This window comes from Trachypithecus francoisi, unplaced genomic scaffold (assembly GCF_009764315.1).
Source record: "Trachypithecus francoisi isolate TF-2019V2 unplaced genomic scaffold, Tfra_2.0 Lachesis_group18, whole genome shotgun sequence".
In the NCBI taxonomy this organism is placed as follows: domain Eukaryota; kingdom Metazoa; phylum Chordata; class Mammalia; order Primates; family Cercopithecidae; genus Trachypithecus; species Trachypithecus francoisi.
The window spans coordinates 51,210,263-51,219,959 of NW_022681463.1; the positions used below are offsets into that span (position 1 = coordinate 51,210,263).

At 38.9% G+C, this 9,697-nt stretch overlaps 1 pseudogene; it reads left to right on the plus strand.

Annotated features, from left to right (window-relative positions):
• The first annotated feature begins 346 nt into the window (after positions 1–346).
• LOC117063429 lies at positions 347–1,529 on the plus strand (annotated as a pseudogene).
• Positions 1,530–9,697: the final 8,168 nt, after the last annotated feature.

Consider the following 9,697-nt stretch of genomic DNA (forward strand, 5'->3'; position numbering starts at 1 on the left):
AGAGTAGAGTGAGGAGGGGCACAGAGGACAGCCTCCGAGGGGAGGCCACACTGCAAGCATCCCTGGAGGGAAAAAGTATGCACTGGATGGATGGCAGCAGGCGCTGAACGGGGAGCTGAGCACTGCTGGGAAGAATCCAGTGAGTGATGGCATTTATATCTCCTGATCATGATGCACAGCCTTCAGTCGGGGACATTTAATACACAGAACACTGGGTCCAGGCTGCAGCTGCGGGACTCAGAGGCGAAGCTTGAGTGGCTCCGGAAGGACAAAGAGCCACCCTTGAGAGAAGAGACAGCAGCCCTGGCGTTGGCGGCCCCACCGCTGCCACATCTGCCAGGAATCAATGCTGCTAGTGACATTCAAACTGTGCCCCAGGAGCTCCTACAGACACATGTGCAACATGAAGGGGCTGAGGCAACAGGCTGTGAGGAGCATCGGCCAGGAGCTGATCCAGAGGGCCCTGGGAGGCCCCACTCCAAGCACGTGGGTTAACCAGATGCTTGGTTCACTGCTGGAAGAGACTCTCTGGCCAGGCGTAGTGGCTCACGCCTGTAATACCAGCACGTTGGGAGGCCGAGGCGGGCGGATCACGAGGTTAGGAGTTGGAGAGCAGCCTGACCAACATGGTAAAACCCCTAAAAATACAAAAATTAGCTAGGCGTGGTGGCGCGTGCCTGTAATCCCAACTACTCGGGAGGCTGAGGCAGGAGAATCTCTTGAACCTGGAAAAAGAAAAGAAAGAAAAAAAGGAAAGAAAGAGAGAGACTCTCTACAGTGACAAGGAACTGACCTATCTCCGGCAGGGGGAAGAGGCCATGCAGAAGGCCTTGGGCATCCTTAGCCCTCAGCAACCAGGAGGGCTGGAAGAAGGACAGCCAGCAGGACAGTGGGGACAAAGTGATGAGTAAAGTGGCTCTAGATGTGGGCAAGATGTTCTGGTTGCAAGTTGTGGTGGAGTCACCCATGAAGAGGCTCTATGAAGAGCTGGTGGAGTGCATGGAGGCAATGGGGGAGTGAACCCCAATATCAAAGAGATCAAGGTCCTGCAGAAGGTCAGAAAAGATGCATTCATTACCTACGAGCTGGCTGCAAAGGCAGCAGGAAACCTGGTGGGGCCCCGTGACTTTGTGAGCATGCGCTGTGCCAATCGTCGAGGCTCCACCTGTGTGCTGGCTGGCATGGCCACAGACTTCAGGAACATGCCAGAGCAGAAGGGTGTCATCGGAGGTAGCATGGTCCCACTTGCATGGTGCTTCACCTGGTGACTGGAAGTCCCTCCAAAACCAAACTTTCGTGACTGCTCAGCATCGACCTCAAGGGGTGGCTGCCCAAGAGCATCATCAACCAGGTTCTGTTCCAGACCCAGGTGGATTTTGCCAACCACCTGCACAAGCACCTGGAGTCACACCCTGCCTCTGAAGCCAGATGTTGAAGGCCAGCCTGCTCTTCCCAAGTGTGCCCAGCTGTACTGGTATGCACGCTTATCAGGAGAATCCCTGCTGGAAGCCTACAAGTTTAAAGTCTCCATCTGGCGACAGAGTAATAGGTGAGGTTAGTGTTTAGAGCACAACACTAGGATACAGATTGGTAAAAGTTTTTAGTACCAAGAAAACAGGGATGAGACTCTTTGATTAAAAGGTAACTTCATTCACTGATTAGCTATGACATGAAGGTTAAGGCTCCTAAAATATTTGTAAAACTTTTTTTCTGGGTCCTTATGTGCCCACCTAAAATCATTTTTAAAATGCTAGTGGCTGATATGGGTGTGGTGGATGCTAGCCACAGGGCCTGAGAAGTCTTGCTTTATGGGCTGGAGAATGCCATGCCCTGCAGGCAGTGCATGTGCACAAGCAGAATCTCAGAGGGTCTCCAGCAGCCCTCTGCTCCTCCCAGTCGCTGCATGGCAACACCAGAGAACTGCTTAGCATCCCACAGTGGGTACCTTCCAGAAATATAGTCCAAGCTTTCTCTATGCAAAAAGACAAAACTAATTAGTAAATAGATTTCCCTATTGCTTCCATAGGCACCAGTCAGAATAAAGAATCATAATTCACATACACACATACACACACACACAAAACAAGGACCTGAGTTCGGAAAATGAAGCCTGTAATCACACACTAAAATGAAAACAATGAATCGTGTTAAACACTTAATAAATGTATTGCTTCCATAGCCTTGTGACATGGTTTGGCTGTGTCCCCACCCAAATCTTGAATTCCCATGTGTTGTGGGAGGGGCCTGGTGGGAGGTAATTGAATCATGGAGGTGGATCTTCTCATGCTGTTCTAGTGTTAGTGAATAAATCTCACTAGATTGGAGGGTTTTAAAAATGGGAGTTTCCCTGTACAAGTCTTTTGCCTGCTGCCATCCATGTAAGATGTGATTTGCTCCTTCTTGCCTTCCACCATGATTGTGAAGCCTCCCCAGCCATGTGGAACTGCAAGTCCATTAAATTTCTTTCTTTTGAAAATTGCCCAGTCTTTGGTATGCCTTTATTAGCAGCAAGAAAGCAGACTAATAGACTTTGGGTTTTGTTATTTCAGTCCCTGCTCTTACCCTTGGCTGCAAATCTAAAAAGGTCTTATGAGTTATGTGATTACGATTAAGTAATGTAAGAATCTCACATCAATAATTAATAAGTCTACATCAATGAAGTAAATCAACACATACACACATGCATGTACGCACACATGCACGCACACACACACATTTAGTTGGAAATAAATGTTCTTCCCCAGTTTATTCTACTATGTATTAGCCACCAGCAATCTCCATTTTTTCCAACACTTCCAAAATCTGAGGGAGAGCAGAAATGTGCCAAGAATATATGAAAAATATTTCTTTCTTTTTTCTTAATAAAAAAATTAGTTAATATAAGTAGAAGCACAGGTATAGGACACAATTCAAGATTTGGTGATTCACTGGCTCATTGATATCTGAAGGAACTCAGTATCTTTATCTCTGTGCTGTACTATCTGAGGTGTCAGAGCAATTACTCTGAGTTATCAGACAGCAACCAGTAGCAGTCAAGTCTATATGCTGTCTTATATCCACTGGGAGATAATACATTTGTCTATGCTTCTGCAGCAGGCATTCTAAAATTCTTTTTGGCTCCCACTCTCACCTGAAACAACAGCTGTACCCAGAATGAATTTTTGTTAAATGGCCAAAGCCTACCAATGTTTACCAATAAAAGAAGGAAAGGGGTATACAATCAGTTCCGTCCGAGGAGAATGGAATTGATATTTAGTACTTTCTCTGTCTTCAACTTTTTTGTTGACCATGGATAATTTCTTCAATTCCTTGGACTTAGGGTACTTCATTTTTAAAAATTTAAAGATAGGATTAAGAAGTTTCTCAGATTTCTCAAGAGAATATGATTCTGAAAACTTAGCTTCTGAGAATTTAATATTTTAATAATTCAGCATTTCATATGATCCATAGACATGGATCTAAAATCTGCAATTACTGATCATAAAATGCAAACACTTTTTATCTTGTGGAACATATATTCTAATGCAGGCAACAGGAATAAGTCAAATTTATAGTAAGTTGCTAATAATAGACAACAACAAAGTATAAAAAGATACCAAGAAATGCTGGAGAGATTTTGAAATATCACGTGGCCAAAGAAGCCTTCTCAAGAGGTGATATGAGAACAAATACTAGGAATGTCATGGTAAGTTTAAGAAATTAGTGTCCATAGAGCAGACAGAAAGAGACATTATCATGCAGGTGATGGTATCAAAGAAGTAAGGAGGATCAGATCTTTGAAAGTCCTTATAGGCCATTAAAAGGTTTATGGTAACAATTTAGATCTTGAGGAAAGCCTATTAGAAAAAAAATGGACTGAAAAGAGTCCTTCTTTCTCCAATGTTCAGCAACAAGCTCAACCTTGTGCTTGCTGACGAGAAAGCAGCAGAAATTGGACAGCAGGGAAAGACATTTTATTACAACCCATGTTAATTGTGTTGCTAAAATTTCCTGCTGTTTATAATGCCTAAAAAATAATAAAATGGAATTTATATGTGACATTTTATAAATACTCAATTAAGGACAATGATTTTGAAGCTGCTTTCGGTCAAAAGGTTGCAATAGCATTACAAAGTTCAAAAGATTTACCGAAAGTAAAATTCATGTTCTGACACTGCTGCTATGTTCCTTGATTCACTTGGCATACCACAAATGTTTTCATCTTTAAAATGCAAAGTACAAATGCTGAGCAAGCTGGGTTTGTGAGCTTTATGCCTCACAGGATCCTGATTAGCTTATGTGTATTATCCAAGGAAGATTTGGCTAATTCTATAGAGTAGATCCTCAAATAATATGATTTTATTTGACATTATTTATTGTAATGTTGATGAGATTAAAAGTTGATTCCCAGAGGGCCACTGTCTGTGTGGAGATTGTACATTCTCCCCATGTCTGCCTCTGTTTTATCCAGTACTATGGTTTCGTCCTATGTCCCAAAGGTGTACACATTAGGGTAACTGGTGTGCCTACATGGTTCCAGTAGGAGTGACTGTGTGTGTGTGTGTGTATTTGTGTACCCTGTGATGGGATAATGTCCTGTCTAGGGCTGGAAGGCTGGTTTCCACCTTATCTATGAGATGCCAGGACAGGATCTAGCCACCCCAGGCCTAGAATAAAGAGTAGGGGACAAATCATTGTCAAGTAAAAATTTGCAAAGTCTACAATAACTACACAATAGCAGGACAATAAGTGATATGACACAAAAGTGCTCAGCTAGCTACCACATATGTTACTGTTTGTTTTTGAAACTTCAAAGAAAAAATATTCTTAATAATCATACTTTCAAATAAAAATAAAATATGTTTCTCAATTTTTTTCAGCACACATTGACTTTAATAGATTTTTCTTTCTGGTCACAATTTCCTTAGCATTTCCATTAACCAACAAAATATTTGTGATGTGTGTTCAGTATGCCCATTCTTAATACTTTTACTTTATTCTAGTCTGATTACTATTGTTGGATAAAATAATAATAAATCACAAATTATAATCACTTTTGTAAGCAAATTTCAGAGAAAACTATTGAGATAGTAAAGAGTAATACGGCACTGCTAAGAAGATTTTAGTTTCTGGCTCTCTTCAATGTGACCTTTTTTTAAAATTCTGAAGTTTCTAAAGTAAATGTAGATTATCTTTCCTACTTCTTGTTCTTTTAGTTTATTAAAATTAGTTTTCTCTAATAATACTCTTTTCCACTATATTTTAGTGTCTAGCTCTTATGGTCATTACAAAGGTCTTGATGTTATCAAGAATTTTATACACACACCATAATATTATTATCATGTGGTACATTCTCTGACAAATTATTGTCCTTTTAGCTCTAATCTTCAGGTGACTTGAATATAGCAATCCTTTTTCTTTTCTTGAGACGGAGTCTTGCTCTGTCGCCCAGGCTGGAGTGCAATGGCGCAATCTCGGATCACTGAAACCTCTGCCTCCCGGGTTCATGCAGTTCTCCTGCGTCAGCCTCCCAAGTAGTTGGGATCACAGGCGCCTACAATTCTTTAACTTCACCTGGACCACTGATGTTTTCAACCTTTAAATCTCTCAAGTCTAGGTTTCCTTCTTACCTATTTTATATCTTATTTTCAATGATCATGATCACTCTGCCCTGTAGCAATTGGCTTCCCTTGCCCATATCTCACTCTTGCATTTGGTGAAATTGCAGAGATAGTTAGATGTAACTCTCTATCTCCTGTTCAGGTACTTATTCAGATGAATATGAAAAACAAATGAGGCTTTACTCCTGTCAGATAATCATACTCAATAACCTTTATTTATTTGCTTATTCCCTCAGATGACTGTTACGTATGTTTTTCTTTTCCCTGAAACCTCCAATACCTCCTTAGCTGATCTGCATGCTCAGAGGATGAACTTATTTTCTAATTAACTGGGAAATTTTCAGTAATTTGAAAGAAAAATCTAATAAACCACATTCATCCACCTACAAATATCTTCATTCACAAGCTCTGTCTTCCCACCTGCTCCTATCTAAAGACAATCCTTCCATTTATACAGCAAATACTATCTCCTCCCACCTATTTCACATCATTTGTTAGCAATTATTCCATTTCTTTCCTATATCATGTATTCTCCCTTCTCTACTATTCCCCTCAGCATAAACAACCAATTATTTCTTCCATCTTGAAATCCCATCTTTGACACTTAAGTCTTCACAGATGCTACTCCACCTCTTTACTCCTCTTTACAGCAAGCATCTCAAAAATGTTGTCTGTATTCACTGTCTATATTCTATTTAAAACCACTCCACTGAAATTGCTTTTGTTAAATTCAAATTACATCCAACGTATTTCTAAACATATTTTCAATTTTCAGTGTTCAACATAATCAGTATGCAACTTTTATCAGCAGGATGTGATACAACCAATCCCTGTATCCTCCTCTGAACACATACCAAAAACTCAGTTTCCTTACTGTTTTACTAACCACTCAATCTCCATCTTTTCTCATAGTTCATTTTCCCCCTTTTTTGTTTCAATTTGAAGAGTTCCAGGGTTCAGGCTTTAGTTTCCTCCTTTTCAATAGCTATAATATTTTCCAATTAATAGTGTCTATTTTTCTGTCTTTTTATCTGCTATAGTTTGTTGCTCAGAATTATTTTCTGAATTCCAGACTCATATGTATATCACACTGCCTGCCTGACATTTCTATTTGAATGTCTAACAGAGATTTGAAGCTCCACAAGTCTAAAATTGAATTTCTGGTCTCCTCCCTCAAACCTACTGTCTTCACAACTTTTTCTTTCTCAACCAATTGCATCTGCACCAATATAGTTGCCCTAAATAAAAATTCATGAAATTATTCTAGACAACCCACTTTTCTTATATACCTGTATTTGTTTAAAAATCTGTGGTGTTTACCTTCAAAATGTATAAGGAATCTGACCTATAATCGCCAAATGTCCTATCACAAACAATGGCTGAACCAACAATGTCTTTAGCCTGGATTTTTGCAAGTCTTCCAACAGGTTTCTCTACTTCAACTCTGAACTCTCTAGAATCCTTTCTTAATATAGCAGTTAGATAGGTTAATTTAAAATAGAATTCAGATGATATCACTACTCTACTGAAAACTATGCAGTGTTTACCATTTCACAAAAGCTAAATCTTTTTTTGTTTTTCTTAGAAGGAGTCTCACTCTGTCGCCCAGGCAGGCTGGAGTGCAGTGGCGCGATGTGGGCTCACTGCAAGCTCCGCCTCCCAGGTTCTCGCGATTCTCCTGCCTCAGCCTCCGGAGCAGCTGGGACTACAGGAGCCCGCCATCAAGTCCTGCTATTTTTTTTGTATTTTTAGTAGAGACGGGGTTTCACCGTGTTAGCCAGGATGGTCTCGATCTCCTGACCTCGTGATCCGCCCACCTCGGCCTCCCAAAGTGCTGGGATTACAAGCGTGAGCCACCGCGCCCGATCCCACAAAAGCTAAATCTTAAAGCCCTTCGATATCCTACTTAATTTCCCCCAGTTACATTTTTAATCAGTTTCCTGATAGTTTCCATTCCATTCACTCTACACCAAACACAGTAGCCTCCTTTGCAGGCCATGAAAGTATCAGGGGTCTCTGCCATAAAGCTTTTCTGCAGATGGGTCCCTTGGTCTCAAATGGCTCATATCTGAACATTGCACAAATGTCACTTTGTCAGTAAGCCTCCCTTAGTGTTTTAAAATTACATGTTTAAAATTACAACCTACCTCTGCCATTCCCGACCCTGTGAATCTTTCCTGCCCAGCTCTACATAGTTTTTTTTCCCCATAGCCCTTATTATCTTCTAACTTATTTATTGCTTGTTTTTACATTGTAAGTTATTTCTGTAATTTTTGTATTCCCTAATAGATATTATCAAAGAAGCAAGGATATTTGGTTTACTAATACATCCCAAGGGCCTACAATATTTCCAAATATAGAGTAGGCACTTATTTTTTAAAACTAAATGGAATAAGAAGATGTAATATTTACTAAGCACTTAATATTTGTCAAGCACTGTACTAAGTGTCTTGTAGGTCTTGTAGATATTGTATCTCTGTCTCTCTCTCTCACACACGCACACACACACACACACACATGCACACACAAAGCAGGACAAAGCGAGACAGAAATAGATAATGTTGTAAGGACTTTTGAATAATTAAGTCATTTTATCTGAGCAACAAATCATATTAGAGTTGGTATTACTATATTTTCCATTTTGTCAAAGAAGAAAACTGATGTCTAGAAAATTTTGTAACTTGCTCAAGGCCACAGAGCCAATAAATTGTGAAGTCGATATTCACATGGAAGCAGTGTGATTCTGACAACTGCTTTTAACCACATGTATACAACATTATGCTGGAAAGTAAGAGAGCCAAGATTTGAAAGCAAGTGGTCTGATTCCAGAGCCCACATTCTTAATGAACCACATATATTTTCTTCAATACTAGACCCCTACTGGTCAGCTGAACGTGTTCTTTTTCAGTCTTATTAAGTTGTCAATAGGCACTAGATAGAAAGAGTAGAGTGCTCTAAAAGTATTTAATGTCCACAATTAGTTTGTTCACAATTAGGGACTTAACTTCCTATGCTTATGAACCCAGTAAATCTATGTCTGCACCGAATGTTATCCTAAGTGATATGTAAACAATAATAAGTACCTGTAAGAACATAAGCATGTCACATAGTCACTCTAGGCTGTTTATATTTTTTTATTTCACCAAGATGTGACAAGTTTGATCTTAGATTTAACATGTCGTGACTATAGGTGGTAATATGAATTTACATTATTCCTTTACTCTTTTTCAAATTAAAATGAATCATTTCACACAAAAATTTATTTATAAATTATTTGCACAACAATCGTCATAATCTTCAGCATGTTCACAATCATCGTCATAATGGGAACTATTATTTACATCCACATGTTGAATTTAAAAATTAAGTAAGCTATTTATATTCACAGATGGCAATGAGAAAGAATGAATTTTTATATAGCAAGGATTACAATTAAATTGGCTTGAATTTTTTTCCTGCAACGTGACTGTGATGATTATTTATCCTTTGTGGTTTATTTCATCAAAAAATCATACTCCATTGTTACAATTTGTTAAATACATTCCATCAGAGTTATGAATTTTAGGTTTATGGCATTTGAAGACTTCATAGGATATAAACATACATATATATACACACACACACATATATACACACACACACATATTTAAATGAAAACATTCAAATCCTAAATTCCTTATAAGTTTTATGAGAAAGTTGTGCAACTGTGTCAGATAATAAATGAAATAAAATTTACCATAGAGAAAAGAGTTTCATAGAAACATCTGCCAAGAGCTTGGCATGGAAATTTAAGGAGCTTTTTTAAATTATTATTCTGAACATTTTCAGAGCAGGTTATTGTTTATCAAGGCTATCTATGCAAATTTACTCATAAATAATTGAAATTTAATTTTTCTTCTCAACATAGTTTCAATTTAGAATTATGCATCCCAAGCAAAGTAACTGGGAGTTTTCATCCTAACAAGGGTACACTTTAAAAGCAGCTGTTGTCATTTGGAAGAAAACTTAAACATAATTTCGTGTTTTATCATTATTTTTACATTTCTTAAGGGTTGCAAGAATTCAAAGAAAAGCTGCCTTCTCAGAAATATAAACTA